The sequence below is a fragment of the Eptatretus burgeri genome, chromosome 3, assembly GCF_056783735.1.
Source record: "Eptatretus burgeri isolate ZD-2024b chromosome 3, Ebu_testis_v1, whole genome shotgun sequence".
Taxonomy (NCBI): Eukaryota; Metazoa; Chordata; class Myxini; order Myxiniformes; family Myxinidae; genus Eptatretus; species Eptatretus burgeri.
The window spans coordinates 72,072,620-72,089,224 of NC_140963.1; the positions used below are offsets into that span (position 1 = coordinate 72,072,620).

General features: G+C 43.1%; 1 protein-coding gene across 2 annotated transcripts in view; it reads right to left on the reverse strand.

The window, feature by feature from the left end:
* Window positions 1–1,741: 1,741 nt before the first annotated feature.
* Window positions 1,742–16,605, reverse strand: part of LOC147030166 (uncharacterized) — a 45,101-nt gene continuing 30,237 nt past the window's right edge. For both annotated transcript variants that reach the window (XM_085873939.1, XM_085873938.1), the window contains 3 exons: window positions 5,533–5,709; window positions 5,270–5,424; window positions 1,742–5,169 (listed from right to left, as the gene is read on the reverse strand). The gene's annotated coding sequence lies outside the window, so the exon portion shown is untranslated. The remainder of the gene's footprint in view (window positions 5,170–5,269; window positions 5,425–5,532; window positions 5,710–16,605) is intronic.

Here is a 16,605-nt window from a genome sequence, read left to right on the forward strand (position 1 = left end):
GACGTTATGAGGCAAACGCATATTTTTCATGGTTACTCTGTAGAACGATTCTCATCGGAATCTCTCGTAGGCAGATATTCCTCAAGGAGTCGCTCCTGGTGGATAGCAGCTCTGTTCACCTCAGTGTGACCTTAAATAAGTCACACGTGGTCACCTTTTGGCAAGATACGGGTCACGCTGCGGGTGACATTGGTTTATTTATTTTTTGACCTTCGAGGGGAAGCCACGGGCAAACTGGCGGGAATCGGGAAAAACGTAAATGATGAAAGTTGTAGTACTCGAAGAGCACTACTTGCATACCAACTTTTAATTCGAAACAGTTGAAAACCCGAGGAGCTTGATGCCCAATTAATTGATTTTTTTGACATTTTCTAAGTTTGTGACCTTGTGACCTTGACCTTGGGACGAAAATGAAAAAAAAATCGAGCTCCATGGGTCTATGCAGGTACCATTGGGCTAACCAAATACTGAAACCCCTGCCAGATTCGACAAACCCCCTCGGAGAAGATGTAACTTGAAACTGGCTACCCCCTAAAAACACATGTTTTTTGGGAGTGGCTCCACCCATCATGGGCGCAGCACGCCCATTCTCAGGAAAACACAACTAGATCATGATATAAACCTCCCACCCAAATTTTATCAGGATCGGATCAAAACCCACGGAGCTATGCTCGGGACAGACAGACAGACACACACATAACGAATATAGTGGTCACTCTCGCTGATGCTCATGAACCAAAAAGGGGATGTGATTGTAAATTTAATGTTCCATCTTTATTTACGTTTCACATTGTTCTTAACAAATGGGGACAGGAACAACGCAGGCATGATAGGCCGAATGGCCTTCTCATGCACCAAAGTTCTCTGTATATCTTTGTGTCATGGTGTTAAGAACAGGAAGAAATGGGGAGGGGAGGACAGAGAGTTGTGAGTGAGGGTGCATGGAGGAGTTGAATTAGGGAGATTGAGACGTTGGGAAGGGAGGGGGTTGAGGGCTTGGGGTTGGAAGGAGGGTTGGTACTTGGGGTTTGGGGGCAGTTGAGGACTTGAAGAAGAAAGGGGGAGGGGATGACAGTTGGCTTTGGGAAGGGAGAGCAGAGAGTGGACAGAGTTGGGATCACTGGGTTTGATGCTTTTGAGGGGGGAGTTGAGGACATTGGGTTAGGAGGGATTTGAGGATTTGTAGAAAGGGGGAGATGAGCACAGGAAGACATGGGGAAGGGAGGACAGAGAGTTGGGGGTGCGGATGTATGGAGGTGGAAGAGGGAGATTGAGATGTTGGGAAAAGGGGAGGGGGGTTGAGGACTTAGGGTTGGAAGGGGGTTGAGTACTTCAACAAGAAAGGGGGTGGGGATGACAGAGTTGGCTTGGGTGGAGGGGGGGTTGGGCAGAGAGAGGACAGAGTTGGGATCAAGGGGTTTGAGGATTCTGAGAGGGGGAGGGGGGCGTTGAGGAAATTGAATCTGGAGGGGTTTGAGGCTTTGAAGAAAGGGGGAGGGAAGCATAGAGTTTTGGAGTGGTGGTAAGGGGGGCAGATAGAGGACAGAGTTGTGAGGGGGGTTGAGGTCTTGGGATGTGTGTGTGTGTGTGTGTGTGTGTGTGTGTGTGTGTGTGTGTGTGTGTGTGTGTGTGTGTGTGTGTGTGTGTGTGTGTGTGTGTGTGTGTGTTTGGAGGGGGGTGGGGTTATGGACCTGATGTCATATTTTACATTTCACATTATGCAAAATTTCCATGGGTCCCAGATAGGCCGTGGGCAGTTCCTATGAAAAGGCCCAAAAACACTTTTAGTTCCGAGGAAGGGGTGCGAGGTGAACTTTGGGCTGCTTGTAGACACATGTTTGCTGGACATGAGGACAAAAGTTCTCCACGAGATCTTAGACCAATAAGGCACAGTGAGCTGTCGAAGTTGGTCGCCAGGGTGCGAAAAGTGGCATTTTGGCGTTTTTTTCCCCATTTTGCCAATCGTATATCTCTGCGAATATACATCTCCCAAGCCTCAACTCTACGGGGGCATCAGACAAAACAACATAGCTCACGAATCAGAAGTATCGACCATGTAAACACTTTATTGTCAAGATAATGAAAACTGCAACAAGGTGCATCATTCAGAAAAAAAAGCGATTTTTGAGGAATTCCTTCATTTTTACGAGCCTGTATCTACCTCCAATACCGACCGAGATGTCTGAAATGACTGAAGACCACAGAACGTTCCAGTATCTTCCACTTTAGGAAATATCGTGGTCCTGGGGTGGCTAATGTGGAAAATATAAACAATGCAAATCCTTACTTTAGCCCGAGCGCGATCAAATCTTTTTATTATCACTAATTATCTCGATATTGACAAGGCTTCATCTTCCACATCGACTGACCTAGATATTTGAAACTGCACGTATGGATACAACCACCTGCTTACTTAACATTAATGGATTATCGACATCATACTCTGACAGTAATTAGGCACGTCGACAATAACCAGGCACTTCGTCATTAAAAGACGGATAACATTCTCATCTTATACACTTTCTGTGCAAACAGCGATGCTGTTAACTAACCAACACCACATTCTGCTAAAGGCCCAGTCACACCTTGACGTTTTAGCCAGCTTCTGCCAATTTTTGGAAAATGCGTCTAAAACGCTGGTACACGTCGAATACGTTATGGGTAAGTTTTGATAACATTGAGAGCACGCTGAAAAACACTGCCATACGTCGTTGTACGCTAGCTTTAAATGTTGTACTTTTCGGTTGTCCTCCAATTTTCCATGCTTGAAATTTTAAGACTTATGCCAGCGTATGACTCGCACGTTCCGCATAACGCTGGCCATAAGTTGTAGGCACGTCACGCGATCGTTGACACACGTCGACACACGTTACTTGTAAGTTACTCATAAGTCGAAACACGTCGAGGTAATGTTTGGCGTCAGTGTTCCAGACTCCCTGGTTTTATTTTATTTTATTTTTTCTTCCTTCCTTCGGTATGATGGTGATTTTGACACTTCGATATCTAGTGCGGTTATAATATAATATAATTAATAGGCTGCCGCTCAACGATTTAAATCATAACCGCACTGTACACTGAACACCGTCATACCGAAGAAAAAAAAAACCGGGAGTCTGGATCACTGACGCTAACCATTACCTTGACGTGTTTTGACTTATGAGCACCTTTCAAGTAACGTGTGTCGATGTGCGTCAACGATCGCGCATATCGTGCGTACAAATTATTCCCATCGCATGCGGAGCGTGTGTCATACGGCAAGTACGTCGTAAAATTTTCAACATGTTTAAAATTACAAGACGTACTCCACTAATACGACGTATGATAGCGTACTTTAGCGTTCTATTCACGTATACCAAACTTACCCATACCGTATTCGACGTGCGCCAGCGTTTTAGACGCATTTCTCAGAGGTCGGCATACGCTGGCAAGATCGCCAAGGTGTGACTGCGATGTTGACACTTCCATTTCTGCGGCGGTTATGATTTGAATCGTTGTGCGGCAGCCTTTCCATAACCTACGCCACGTCATCGTCGGCGATGCGTGCAGCGCGCTATGCCTAAGTTAGACTATCGTTGGGCATAGGTTGTGAAGGCCGACAACAGGTTCAGCATTCGTTGGTATAAGTTATCTATAATACAACGAAACGTTCTGTGTCCGTTACTAATACGTTATGCATAAGACCCAGTTGTTATGAATACGTCCGAATCTTTAAAAAAAAAAACATCAAAAGTTCAACGTAAGCCAGCGTTTTACATACATTTTAATACGTTGCCATTGCTGGCTAAAACGTCAAGGTGTGACTGGGCCTTAAGGGAAGACTACACAGAATCACCTTCACAAAATTACTAATTAATTCTTAATTATCTTCCTATGACTGATTAAGCCATGTATCACAATCTGTCAATCTCACTGAAACACGAATGGAAATTCACACATCGGTGGGAAACCAAATCAAAAATTATCAATATCTCACAATGGCAAGGTTGGGAGGGGGGTTTGTGAATGTATCCACTGTTGGTCCTCGGCATTTGTTTACTGAGCCTTAAGTGAATGGATAATGAACCTTATATAATGAACCTTATTTGTCATAGAGACAATAGCTGCTACATCAAGGCAATGCGTTACTGAAATGCCATGCCACGACTAGATTATTACTGGAAGGACTCGGAAGATGGATGTTGACGAAAAGCTGTGGTATGTGACATTAGTTACACTGAATCCGTGCATTAGTTATTTTCATCTAACCGTCATCAGCATCATCATCAGCGTCGTCATCCTGTTCATTCCCCCCTTCGAATAATTATTCGGACGGTGTTTTCGAACTATTCTCACAATTCCGAAACAATAGTTGTTGGCACATGCCTAGAGAAACCTGCGGGAATGGAATTAGCAGACTGCTGGATCTGTAGTTCAGCTATGCTAGTCTCATAACGGACAACAGTTTCCAGTGATGCGCAATGACCAAATTTGTTCGTCACGTTCAGTAACTGGGATGACCCTGTCAAATGACGAATGGTCATACCCAAACACAGAGACTTGGGTGTTTGTTTTTTACCTTTGGATGCAAGCAGGATAATGTCCTGGTAGAGTGAAAATATTTTCAGCTCTACATTCTCGGGTAAGCGGACAAAATCTTCACTGGCTGGTTCATCACTAGCCCCAACAACCCAAGCTAAGAAGTTGTATAAAGCTACTGGGACCAAGCCCTTGACACAACCCAAGCTAAGAAGTTGTATAAAGCTACTGGGACCAAGCCCTTGACAGCAGATAGACCAAGATCAGATGCTAAAGGTGGCCAAGGGCACAACAGTCCAGGAGATTCATTCACTTCTGCCTTGAGAAACATACCTGCATTATAAATAATGCGGACAATATCAGCATCAATCTCCCGACCTGATATGGACACTGCATTGCTCTGACGGGTTGGTCGGCTGGATGAAGGACCTGCAGATGAAGGACCTGCATCAGTGCCAATGTCACAGTCACTCACTTCAGCAGCACTTGTCTCAGATTCACTACCGTCTGATGATCCTGATGCACACTGACTGGCCACTGTTTTTGCTATAAAAGTGTCTGTAAACACCAGCAGTGATATATTCCGTCGTGGTGGTTGATGAAAAAATCAGTTGTGGGAATGTCTGCATCAGTAGGGATTTCATGCGATCATTCCTGGAAAGGATAAAATATAAATTCACATCATGGCTTAAAACTTTACACTTTGCAGTAAAATGGCAGCATGAGCAAGTACACAGACTCGAACTACACTCACCCTCGTATTTGACAATATGACACCATGATGTTTTTTTCACCATTTTTGTGAATGTATCCACAAGTTTTGTCGGTCTGAATACTTCTCCATTGTTCATGATTCTTGTCTGTATCACAAGTTGGCACAACATTCTGTAAGCTTCTTCATATTTGGTGCTGTGAGAAAAGTAAAATTGATTCATCCGTCAGTTTGAATAAATAAGGTCCCACAGGAAGAAATGAGAAGGAATTATTTCGCACAGCTGATGTGATATGTAGTCATACCTTTCACTTGGAGACGTACCGACTGCCGGCCCTCTGTCCTTGCTGAGAAATCTTGTGGATTGTACAAAACATAATTTATGGTAACCGACTTCTGCAGCAACACAATCAGATCTCCTAGTGTGGACCAATACACTTTCATCTTTTTTTTTTTCAGCTTGGCAGCTTCAATCAGACGTCCTGAAATATAATTTGAGGACTTAAAATGTGGGAAGAATATTAATTATTGTTAAACAAAGCCAGAATGGCAAATCAAAATGATCAAATTTGATTTAGCTCATAACAAATAGCTCGGTACGTTCCTGCTGTGAGTGTTTCAGCTTTAACTAGTTTACCACGCTTTGTCCCGTGGACTCGGTTAAGATAACGTGACTCTTTCTTGCAAATGATACAAATACATGGGAGGATATGGCCTTGTGAAGAGATTGGCAATGTCGATCTTGATCGCAGACTCTTCTTTGGTGATGACAGCTCACCAGGCTTTTGAACACAAGCATCTACTGCAGATACTTCAGTCGCTCCCTCAAAAGCATGCAAGCATCGTTTCTTACTCGCAAGCCGTCTCTTTTTATCGGTGAACCGTCTGTAGCACGTCGGATGGTAACCAGCACTCAGTGAAATATTGGTGAAGCCAATGTCAGCATGGCTGTGATAACCAAGCGATGTCACCACTTTCCCTGGGTAAATCTAGCCATTTTCCCAAGCACTCGCGATATTTACCCCATCTAACCTCAGTAAATGGACATACATTCTGTTCTTGTACCGATGACAGATGCAAAACACACCATAAAGGCGACTTCTCCTGGGATTTTGCTCGGGACATCAATAAGTTAAGGCCGACGTGGAAGCTGCCATGACAGTATAAGTAGTACCCGTGTTTACAAAAATACGCCTGCTGATTCGTTGCAGCTGATATTGCTACGCAAGCTGGCCGACTTCTTGGCCAACGTACGCAGTTAATCGCCGATTACACTTTGAAAAATAGTGCGTGTAACTTCTAATTAATGCTCAGACTTGGGCGTTGTTCACATGGAGAACTTTTTACATGTTACAGCAAATATCATTTAGACCATATTGTGAGTGAAAATAAGTCGCACCCTTTTCACGGAACGAAACGGAACGATAGTGACGGACAGCCCACGGCCTAAGATAGCCCCATTGGGTCTCTTGGGTCCATTGGGTATTTTAGGTCCTCTTGGTATTTTGGGTTCTCGAGGTATTTTGGGTCCTCGTACTTCAGGTCCTCAGAGCCTTTTGGATCCCCTGCGTTTTTGGGTCTTCAGGATCTTTTGGATCCTCTCGTTATTTCGGGTCCTCTGGGTCTTTTGTGTCCTTGGGTTATTTGGATCCCCTGAGTGTTTTGGGTCCTCAAGGTCTTTTGAGTTCTCTGAATATTTTGGGTGTTTGGGGTCCTCAGAGTCTTTGGCGTCCCCTGGGTCTTTTGCATCATCTGAGTCATTTGCATCATCTGAGTCTTTTTGGTCCTTGGGGCCTTTGGAGTCCTCTGGGTATTTTAGGTCTTCAGGGTCCTCGAGGTCTTTTTGGTACTTGAAGTCTTTTCAGTGTTTTGATTCCTCAGGGTATTTTGGGTCGTTTGGGTCCTTGGAGTCTTTTCAGTGTTTTGTTTCCTCAGGGTCTTTTGGAACTTTTGGGTCTTTAGTGTCTTCAGGTTATTTTTAGTCTTTTGAGTCTTCAAGGTCTTTTGGGTATTTAAGGGTCTTCAGGGTCATTTGGGCCTTCTGCATCTTTTTGGTCTTTTGGGTATTTAAGGGTCTTCAGGGTCGTTTGGGCCTTCTGCATCTTTTGGATCTTTTGCGTCTTCAGGGTATTTTCGGTCTTTTTGGTCTTTGGGGTATTTTGGGTCTTCGGGTTCCATTGGATCTTTGGGGTCTTTTGGGTTCTCTGGGTACCTTAGGTTAAGTATTCCAGGTTACAATTGTGGTTGACATCAGGTCAGCTGTTCAACCAATGGGTGAAGAGCGGAAATACATACATACATACATACATACATACATACTGTTGTGGGCCGGGGGTCGGTGGCGAGAACGACCACGAGGTGGGGAAAGCTCTGTCGTCTCCACCAGACTCCCCGGAATTGTAGGCCGTCGCTCGGATAATTCCGTGACATGGCGGGTCGCTGAAGACCGTGGTCGCCAATAGTTCAACCGCGTAGCGTAGGGTCTATTTGTCTGTAACCAATTTACCTAATTAACTACGCGATTTCGACGACCAGGGAAATCACGCCCTTGGCACATCTTGCTTCCGACTGCGGTAGAGTTCCAACTACCGACTACCAACTCTGGTTCGGGTACAGCCGAGCGGAAACTGCCAAAGCCGTGCCGGCTGGAATGAATGGATTATCGGGGACAAAACCCCGTCTCAACTCAGATCCGAACCATGCTGGACCAATGCAAGAAGGGACAGAAACGGACTGGGAACATTTCTAACAAGTTTTATTTACAGTAAAAGACAAAGGCAAGACAACGCGAATATGCAAGCAAGGAATATTTACAATGATCCAAAAACACTTATTCAGTTTTACTTAAAGACGTGCGCGCGCGCACACACACACACACACACACACACACACACACACACACACACACACACACACACACACACACACACACACACACACACACACACACACACACACACACACACACACACACACACACACACACACACACAGAAACCCAGAAACCCAGAGTTCTTTATTGGACTCTCGCAGCTGAGGAGAGAGACAAGCTGGGGGGTCAGAGTTCGGATGTGTACCTGGCCGTCGGAGAAAGGGGGTACTCCGTGCTGCGGCACCTGACAATGGTTGCTGGTTTGGTCCCCAGTCGCACGTGTGGGACTCGAGGTTCGTGGCGGAGCTCGGGTGGTGAATGGCCAGGGTCCACGGAGGGGGGGGTCAGGGTCGCTCTTTCCTTCCTTGTAGAGGGCCAGCAGAGACACATTCGCCACCTCGACGACTTTCTGCTCAACTCTCGTGACAGCCCTCCTAACAACCACTGTTACCACCCCTTCGAAACAACCTTCATAATCCCTTCGTAACAGCAAAAACCCTTTTGTGAGAGTAAAAACCCACCAAAACTCCGCTCTCAGAGAGTGCTCGGTGATTTATCGACCTCCCTCAACGGGGAAGGGCCCTTGGTAAAACACACCTCGCTGTCCGCCTTTGATTGGACAGGGTCCTACGGCCCACCCTTCCGGGGCGAGGCCTCGGCCCCTGCCGGGAAACCCCAGCCACTCTTCCACGAGGGTTCATACATGACGAGTAACAGTATCAACGTTGCAAAAAGGTCGTCGTGAAAGAGTTACAACGTCTGTGGAAGCCGAGAAACCGGAGCCGCGAGATCTTGCCTTGGCACGTCAGGGTGCGAGAAGGCAGCTGGTTGGTGGTGGATCATGATGGGCCGAGGGGTCATGCAGATGGGATGGTTGTTAGATGGCTTGTTAGATGTAACAACCTAACTAAAAGAAATCGCAACGCACACCTTTGATTCTCCCACGAGACAAAAGAAGGGGATCTGACTACACACATACTTAACGACATATCTGACTTTTGGGACATCTGTATGTTGAATGCAAATGATTTCCAGATCCGTAACAATACATACATATATGCATACATACATACATGCATACATAATCACTTATACTTGCTCCATTATATATAGATTTCTCACCTCCGTAAGCATTATGCAATCATATATTATGAGAAGCATCTCCTAATATGTAAAGCTGAGTTCATGTCTGTGAGCCTGTGGGTCTGTGGGTCTGTGGGTGGGTCATCAGCACCACCCATTCTATAGCCCCACCTTCGCCTCCAGCTATTCAGAAATTGCCAGCATCTTTTTTCGCTCCACATAGCTCTGATTATTTATAGACCTTTAATTTACATATGAAGACTGAACAACGCGTCTTCAATCATTAAATGAAGATACCGCTTTGAGCAAACAAAGGTACATTTTGATTACAACTCAAACGATGCAAGGCATGTTTTGTTCACAGTGATCACAGCAGCAGGCCAATGTACACTGCCAAATAAAGGTTCGCACACATGAGGTGGAGGAAAGAACATAGAGGTCTTTCATTAAAAAAAAGAAACTTTTAGTTTTTGCCTGACTTTTCAAGGCTTAAAAATAAAATGATGGACATGTAATTCACATCCTGTATTATGTGAAGTAAATAAACATTAAAATTGGCTTGGTTGTGAAATACCTGTGTACATAATTAATTTTTAGTCAGGAGGCCACTGGGGAAAGTCCCCAGATATATATCATGAACACATACACTTTAAATAAGTTATGTATACGTACACTTTAAAGTTATGTAAAAAGTACATGTACACTTTCGTACTCTCAACATCACCTCTGAGTTTATGTACATTTTAAAACTGAACAAGCAAAAGAGCAATCAGAGCTTGCAGACCCTTGCCAGGACTTGTTTTTTGTGGTGCTTGTATAGTTTTGTGTTGTGCATTTTGAGTGGCGTTTGTGTCCTGGTGCGTTGCGTATTCAATAAGATACAGTATTAGAAATGCCACTTTATAACTGCTGGCAGTGATGACCGGGTACCAAGACGTCCCGCTTTGATGCAACCCCGCCTTGATCGGACACCTGACCCTGACCCATGACGTTTATTTTTAATGAATTGAATTTAGAATGGGATTAAAATAAATTAAATTAAAATCAAATGGAAGACCAAATAGGTACAGTCCTGCATTGGAGTAATCAGAAGGAACCCAAATAATCAAAAAGCAAAGATGAAGTCATCAAGGGGAACCTGGATAGGATTCCCGTTTCAGCACCCTCAAACCCATCCAGGCACAGCCAAGTGAGCCTTATTAAAAAAAAAATATATATATATATTATATCGAAAACAATGCAGATCAAAAAATATTCAATAATTCTGGCTGCCAGACCATGTCCCCAATCAGGTTGAAATTTAAAACATATATTCCCCATCATTACTACATCATAATTGTGAAGTTTCATGTCGATTGATTAAGCATGTCAATAGAAGGAATTTTGAAATTATTTTCACTAAATCCAATATGGCTGCCAGACCATGCGACATCAATTGTTCGTGAATACCCTGGTATCCCTAAGGCTTTGGGAACATTTGTGTAAAGTTTCCCCTCGATCTGTCCAGCCGTTCTGGAGAAGATTTTTATACATTTTTGGGTAAATACAATATGGCTGCCAAACCATGTGGCCTTTGATGTTATATGTATGCATTTCAATAAAATAGACATTATCAAAGCTTTTCAACTTGCACTCCTCAGGAAAAAATGCATGCAGATGAAGAAGTAGCACCAAACTTGTCTATAAAGTTACAATATAATGTCTTCAACGTCGATTGGTTGAGAGAAAGAAAGGATGGGATGACCTGATTGGTGGAACCAAGGAGCATCATGAATAATGATTAGGCGGAGATGAGTCACGTAAGTACCGAAGAACATAATGCAAATTAGCTGAGGGCTAGTTTGGGGTGGTTTTCATGATGACACAACTGACTGTGGTAAAGTTGTCACACAGTCAAGCGATCATATGCAAAATAGATATGAAGTTCGGACAAATTATCTCTGTCCACAAAGAATGGGATTGGTTGACCTGATGAATGCGACCTTCATTGCACGAAGATGAGCTACACCTGCATCCTCTACTCAGGATTTTAAGCCAGTCAATATGATATTGTTCTGCACACTGAGGATTATTTAGTAAATGGTGACCAATTGCAGAGGCACAGGAATAGTTGTACTAGGCCACATTCATTAGGTCAACTAATCCCATTCTTCGTTGACAGACAGAATTTGTCCAAACTTTAAGTCTATGTTAAATATGATGGCTTGACTGTGTCACAACTCCACCACAGTCAGTTGAGTCATCATGAAAACCACAACACTCCCCCCCCCTCTCCCAACTAGCCCTCAGCTAATTAGCATGATGTTTCTGCCAGTGCTTTGGTGATTAATCTCCACCTAATCATTATTCATGATACTCTATGGTTCCACCAATCAGGTAATCCCGTCCTTTCTTTCTCTCAACTTATAAACGTTGAAGACATGATATTGTAGCTTTATAAATGAGTTTGGTGCTTCTTCATCTGCTTGTGGTTTTATCCTGAGGAGTGCAAGTCGAAAAGCTTTGATAATGTCTATTTTATTGAAATGCATATTTAAATTTTGTACTCATAAAATGTAAACATTTATTTTGATATTATATTATATTTTTGATATTATATATATGTGAACTTTTTGTTCTTCATGGATTGGCGGTCATATGTGTAAAGTTTCCCCTCAATCTATTCAGCCACCTTAGAGAAGACTTTTGAAGGTTTAAAAATTAAAAAAACAATATGGCAGCCGAATCACGTGGCCAATGACGTCATAATTTTTTTTCTGTGGACCATTTTATTCCGAGATGACCCTCAAAATTTTTCATACTGATCAGATGTAGCGTTCTACATATGTAATCATGACGTAATAACGAAGGCACATCTGATGTCAGAAAAATCACACTCATTCCCCATGTGGAGTAGTTGCCACGTGCCAAGTTTCAATTTTTTCCTTGGTGCAGTTTCAGAGATACAGAGGTCAAATTTTTCCCCATTTTTTTCCCACATGGCTACCACACCACGTGATCTACGATGCACAATTATCAGTGGAACATTCTACATGAGTAGTCGCTACTATGGTGAAAATTTCATCTCAATCTGACAAGTGGTTGCGGAGAAAAACACAAAAGTTATGTGCGGACAAACAAACAAAGACAAACAAACAATCAAGAAGAAGACGTCGTGCAGAGCCTGGATTTTTTGACAGCTGTTAGGGTTAGCTCATTTGACCTTTGACCTCAAAATCAACGAATTTGACCTCAAAAATAATTGTTGGTTGAATTATATGACCAAATATGCAACTTATCTTCAAATCTCAAGTGAATCGGATGAAAATTGTCAATTTTAGAAATTCAGCCTTTTGACCTTTTGGCCTATGTGGACCTCCAAAATAATTGGAGGTTGAATTCAGTGACTGGAAATATATATCCTCTTCAAATTTCAAGTCAATCGGATGAAAATTGAAGATTTTAGGAATACCACCTTAGCTGGTGACCTTCGGACTATGTTGAACTCTTGGTCTATGTTGACCTTCAAAATAATTGGCTGGTTTCATTCAGTGACCTGAAATATTAGTCCTCTTCAAATGTCAAGTCAATTGGATGAAAATTGAGGATTTTAGAAACACCACCTTAGTTGTTGACCTTGTGTCTATGTTGACCTATTGGTCCATGCTGAACTCAAAATAATTGGCTTGTAGAATTCATTGAGCTAAAATATAACCTCTTCAAATTTCAATTCAATCAGATGAAAATTGAGGATTTCAGAAATACCACCTTAGTTGTTGACCTTTTGGTCCATGTTGACCTTAAAAATAATTCTTTGCTTGAATTCAGTGACCTGAAATATAAATTCTCTTCAAATTTCAAGTCAATAGGATGAAAAATGAGGAATTTAGAAATCTCACCGAAGTTGTTGACCTTTGGCCTATGTTGACCTTTTCACCTTTTGACCTCAAAAACAATAGGCTTCTTCCTTATGACAAATTCTACCATGTGATGAAGTTTCGTGAAGATCGGTTTAAAATTGTGACCTGTAGGCAACGACCAGACAGACAAACAGACAAAAAGAGAACAAAAAAAATCGACTAACCAATATACTTGAAAAATCTTCCTTTTTTTTTAGGTCAAATTGTCATGGATACATCAAATTGTCCATTTCATTAAGATTAAAATTGACAATCTTTATCAAAGCTCAGGTCAATCGGATGAAAATTGATTGCTTTTCAGATTGAAATTGATGATTTTAGAAGTTTGACCTTGAGTTGAGTTTTTGATGTTTTGACTTCAAAAATAGTTGCTTTCCCAATTCAGTGTTGGACTATGTAAATTCTGTTCAACTTTCAAGTTGATAGGATGTAAATTGACATTTGTTCAGTTGAAAATGGGTGATTTTAGAAGTTTGACCTTGAGTTGACCTTTGACCATTTAAGCTCAAAAGTAGTTGGTTTTCCAATTCAGTGACGTAATATGCAAATCTTTTCGAAATTTCAAGTCAATTGGATGAAAAATGACGATTTTAGAAATTTGACCTGAAGATGACCTTTGACCTCAAAATCAATAGGCTTCTCAGCTGAGACTACCTCTACAACTTGGTGAAGTTTCATGACGATCGGTTTAGAATTGTGACCTGTAGGCGATACACAGACAGACAAAAAGACAAGAAGACAGAATAACAAAATCGACGAACCAATATACTTGAAAAATCGTCGATTTTGCCAAAGGAACGGTTTTGGAGATGCTGTATATAGGTGCAAAGTTTTTTGCTTTTTCCAAGATGGCGCCTGTACCACGTGACCTTTGACGTCATAATTATGTCTAAAAATTATAGAGGAGGATGCGCAGCTCTTTGGAAAATTTCCTGCCAATCAGAATAATCATTGCTGAGGAAATGATTTTTTAAAGTGCAGACGCGTTTACGGCACACGTATGTTACAGCACCGATCGCTTAACCCTGCTTTTCGCTTCACGAGTGCGGGGTAATTATATATCTTATTGACTTAATTTCTCCTTTTTTTCGACTAGTTGTTTCTCATGCAAATATGGCGAACAAAATCGGGATAAAGTCAAGGTCATGCTCGGACTCAGATGTTCTCCCAGAATACTCCTGTAAATGGGAGTTCGATATTGGACATGATAATTGCTTCATGAAGTCACGTAACTGTGACACGGTGCACCCACCTCTCCCCAAAGCGTCACAGATTTGTATGCGACTCAAATTATGAGATGGACAAGGTTCACATTTGGAGACGTTATGCTTGAGACGTGACAAGGAATTCCATTGTTTTAATACAAGAACAGACCGTTTAACGTATTGTTGCGTAAATGGCCCTTAGTGTGTTATTAAATATAGGATTAGCCCAGATCCCCCATTAAATGCATGTTTAGCCAGGTTGTTCGGTAAATGGACGTTACATGTGTGTCGGGAGGTGTAGGAGGCATGTTCATTGTTCGTACAGTGGTGGTGTACAGAGAGGTTCTTCTTCTTCGTTCCCCTCTTTGGACTAGAGTCTTCGCCCAGTGCTCTGGGAGGAGCAGTCGGCTTCGAGGCGAGCGAGCATCGGGAAGGCAACAGACAAACGACGAGTGTCGAGACGGGTGATCGGCAGTAGGAGAAACTGCATGAGGATTTTTGCGATCGGCTTTTCGCAAAGAGCGAGCCGAAAGAAAGGCAAGGAAGGGACTCAATGAGGTCAGTCTGCCTTCTGTTGGAGAGAAACGACGAGTGGGAGTCACGATCGACTGTGTAAGGGACGGCTGTGTCTGTCTGCGATCTGCTTCGTGAAAGAGGCAAGAGAGGATGCTAGAGTCGAATCTGCGATCTGCTTCGTGAAAGAGGCAGGAGGAACTGCATGAGGGGAGTCGGCGATCAACTTCTATGAGGAGGTCCTCGACACGTTTGTCGATCCGCCTGCGGAGCCCAACACCCCGATTTGGCCTTGTCTGGTAAACAGGCCAGGCCTGGATTTGTATGCTGGACCTTGTGAAGGGCCAGCTGGAGCACACGTGGACCTTCCGCTCTGGTACTGTCGACCTTACGGGGGCTGAATGTGCTGAGGCTGCGTGCGTGGGTGGTGCGACAAAAGGAGGACAACACCGCCATTTTGCCACGTGGCGTGTTTGAGCTTGGGTGCTCGAATCCGTGGATATCGGCTTGTCACGAGCCACATTCGGGCCTTTGACACTTTTCCTCTCGTCCATGAAGCATCACCAACTACTCTGTGTCTTGTCTGCATGCTGTCCGTGTCTTGTCTGCATGTTGTCTAAGGTTTATCTCGCTAGGGTTCTCTTCGAAACCCGTAATCCGTAGCTCCCGAGTTAAGAACGGGTAATAGATTAATTATAACATTGTCGTGAATGCTTTGCTTGTGTTGTGTTCCCCGATGTGTCCCCAATAAATCTGGCTGATTCGTATGAAGTTGCCGCTTTGGGTTTGTTCGTGTCGTGCTGAGAAACAATTTGCTCGATTGGTATATAAAACCAAAATGGTTACAGACTGGCAGAATTCGCTCGGTCTCTGACAAAACAAGTCTGTAACCGGGGTCTATTCCCCCAACTGCTAAGGTCCAGGTGTACGTTGGTATCGCGATTCGAGGCGCGTGACCCGAGGCCTGTGCCGAACCAGCCGGCGTTATAACCCCGGAGACGGCTGTGATTGGCATCACTCGACACCGTCCGAATCCTTAGCAGTATCATGCCTGCGATTCATTAACACCATATATTTTCATTAATCCAGTTTACTGGTTTACTGACATGATCTCCAATCTGAATTTTGAAAAATAAGACGAAGGGAAAGTTAAAATATTCGACCAATCCTATTTCGTCAATTACTTACCGAGCAATTTGATAAAAGTATTGAATTGATTAGGGGATTGTCCCATGAAACCTTACTGCCATCTTTAATCGTTTCGATTATACTGTAATACCTTTTTTTTTCTCCCTTAATTTATGATATCGACTTTAGATATATGGTGCAGAGACCGAGATCCATCTCAGTGTGGGGCTCATGGTGCCATGGACCATGGAGTTACATTTGAACCTGTTGTGGAATTTTGTTGCTAACAGACTCAGTGGAAATCCTATTTATTAACACCCATGTTATTGTCTCTTTAAACACCCAAATCATCCACTGTCCACAAGGAAAAGTACATTTTGTCTGAGAACATTTATTTTGTGGTACCACGGAGTTCAAAACACTGAGTTGTAAAACATCCGCAATAATTTTCACGAAGCGAAGATTACATTTCCTGGCATTTATATGCAGTTGTGGGAGTGGAGGGGGCTGATAAGCATGAGGCAAAATAACTCCAACTGCAATACGTGTCCACTGGGTGAGCAACAATTGAAAGCTAAACAGCAACAGATACATCTGGAACAGCTGAAGTGGGAGGAAGAAGCTGCAGTAACTCGGGCCCGTTTGGAGGCAATGTTTGACGTCCTGTGTTGGGTTGGA